This window comes from Prionailurus bengalensis, unplaced genomic scaffold, assembly GCF_016509475.1.
Source record: "Prionailurus bengalensis isolate Pbe53 unplaced genomic scaffold, Fcat_Pben_1.1_paternal_pri Un_scaffold_49, whole genome shotgun sequence".
In the NCBI taxonomy this organism is placed as follows: Eukaryota; Metazoa; Chordata; class Mammalia; order Carnivora; family Felidae; genus Prionailurus; species Prionailurus bengalensis.
Genome location: NW_025091154.1, coordinates 472,590 through 475,412, shown reverse-complemented (window position 1 = coordinate 475,412; position 2,823 = coordinate 472,590).

Below are 2,823 nucleotides of genomic sequence, written 5' to 3'. Positions count from 1 at the left end.
TGATCTCAAAAATAAATAAAACATAAAATTAAAAAAAAAGTTGACCGGAGAATTCTTGGGATAAAAAAGATTTTGAGAATTCATTTTGTACACTTCCCTATTTCTGGGAAGGAGATCATCTGAGACATCCCAAACCCAAGTGAGACAGCCATGTGCATGGCCAGAGAGCCTACTCCCTCCCATCTTCCCTGGTCACCCTGTAACCTCAGAAATTCTTCCTTATGTCCAATGTCAATCTGTTTTCCTTAAAATATTGGCCTCTCTTTATAACTGATTCTGATTGGGAATGGGGTACACAAACTCTCAAAAGCTTAAGACAATTCTGAAATGCACACCTGGGAACATTGTTGCATTGCCTATTGGTCTGGGTCTCTTAATTATAGTTCTCATATAGTTTGTTATTAACTGGTTACAAATCATCAAAAGATCCCTTAAAATCTTTAATTTAGTCCCTACCAGAGCATAACCCCTCATGGAGTCATTCATTGGTACTCTCTTAAAGTTTTAATAGAAGTACACTAATTACCAGGATAGTTAACTCCTATTTCAATCCTCCAACCTCCATGGCCTCCTCAATTATAGTCATTAAGTTATCACTCATTTGATGAAGGCACAGTACAACCCTCAGGAGGATCATGACTACTATGATCTTCCCAGTCCTTTTCAGGCCATCATATGAAGTAGGGGAAACAGAATTGGCAGCGGTCCTGACCCACCAATTCTTGCCCCAGAGGAGCCCTGAGGGCCAGGCAGACTCCAGCATGGGCACAGCAGGCATTTTCTCAAAGTGGGCAGAGTGCCAAACCCTGGCACAATGATTAGTGTGGAAGGCCTGGGGACAGGAAGGCAGCCAAGGCCCACACTTTTCCTTCTTCCCAAAATTCAATTTTCTCAGTCTAGGTCCCTCCTCTTATGCTCCCAATTCCAAAGTTTTCAGACCTTCCATAGTGCTCATCTGAGACCAGACATCTGTCATCAATCATCTAAGGCCAGTGCTTCTCAAACCTGAAAGAGCATAGACATCATCTGGGAGCCTGTTAAAAATGCAGATTCTGATTCAGCAGGTCTGGGTTGGGCCTGAGATTCTGCATTTATAACAAGCTCCCAGGTGACACACACATTATTCGTCCATGGACCATATTTTGAAGACCAGGATCTACATGACTGTAGCAGTTGCTACAACTATCTTCCACAAAGAGTTTATCCACTTCCATCTGTCTTTTGTCCTCCAGATGGCAATGAGAATCATGCCTGATCCCTTCCTGATTAATCTCACTCCATGACACAATACACAGTGTAAACCTGGCTCATAAATTCCCCTCAAGTGTGGAAACACACATCCCTCACAAGAGTCTTATTCTTTCATGTCTTAAAGGTCCGTGTAGCTCAGAATACTGTCCCATTTCTTTTATAACTTACTTATCCCTCTTTCCCAAATTCCTCCATGTGCATCCTCTTGACCAATACATCTTTTTCAGTTTCTACTTGTACTTTCCCTTCCAAAGTAATGATGCCTCACTACCTATCTAATCACTAATGCCTCATATTTCAGTTTGTTCTTCTCCCCAGTTTGGGGTGTACAATCTCTCTCCCCAAAGCATCTTAGATTCTCTCATGAGATTTTTGCACTAGTCTCTCAAAAAAAGATCTAAAGCATGTAGTAAGTATATGAGTAATCCTGCCTCTAGCAGGCAGTCATCTACTCCCTGTTGGGAAGGTGAGAAATCCTGCCTCTAGCAGGCAGTCATCTACTCCCTGTTGGGAAGGTGAGAAAGCAAGAAAGTAGCTTTCTATCCCTCCTGACCAGAGCAGGCCCCATACATAAATACAATAGAAAGCCACTGGCCCTTCTATGCCAAGGGTAAAACTACTTCAAGAAAGATGCCTTTTGTGCCCATGGCAGAACCAGTCTCATCTTCAGGGATTCCTTGGAGTCAGGTAGAACTGGCTGAGACTTCTATTAGTTTTACATCCCCTCCGCACATCCCATGGGAATGAATGGAGCAGGAAAGGGCAGAGTTATGTCAAGCATTCTCCTGCCCCAGGGCTGTATTTTCTCTGTTCCTCTTTGAATCAACAATCTTGTTCTTCACTATTGGGTCTACAGGAAGGGAAAAACCTACTCCGTGCCCTGAGCAAGATTCTACTCTGATGGAACAGACAGGACAGTCATGAGAACACAGACATAGTCACACAAAGGCAAAACTAGACATGCCTGGGTACAGTTCTAGATACTGTTTTAAAGTTCAGCATGGAGAGAAATACTTTGTTAAGGAAGTCTTTCTGAAGATAAAGGAGTAGCACAGTGCTAGCCTGAAAGGAAGGAGAATTTTCTGTACCAAGGAAATGTGTAAGACTCGATTCAATTTAACATGAATTTATTAATGCTGCTTATGTGCCTGGTCCCAGCTGGATGCTCTGGGGGTGTGAACAAGAAACACTCCTTACCTGTCATCTAAAATCAGGAACAATATACAGAAAACAAAGATACACAGATACCTGTGGTATTTCTTTTTTTTTTTTTAATTTCAGCTTTATTGATTTATAACTGATATATAAAATTGTTAGGTATTTAACATGTACATTGTGGTGGTGATTTGATAACATAAACATTATGCAATTATTCACTATGATTTCTCCATTGTGAAAGGATTAGTGATGGTATTTTAATCTGATTATTTTATTAAATGAAGGTAAGTGTTCAAAGGGTACCTTGGTTTCTCTCACTTCATCTTTATATGTGGAGGGGCTTCAGCTGGAGCTTTGGTTTTCTGTGCATGGTCCCTGGACCAGCAGTATCAACAACACCTGGGAACTCCTTAG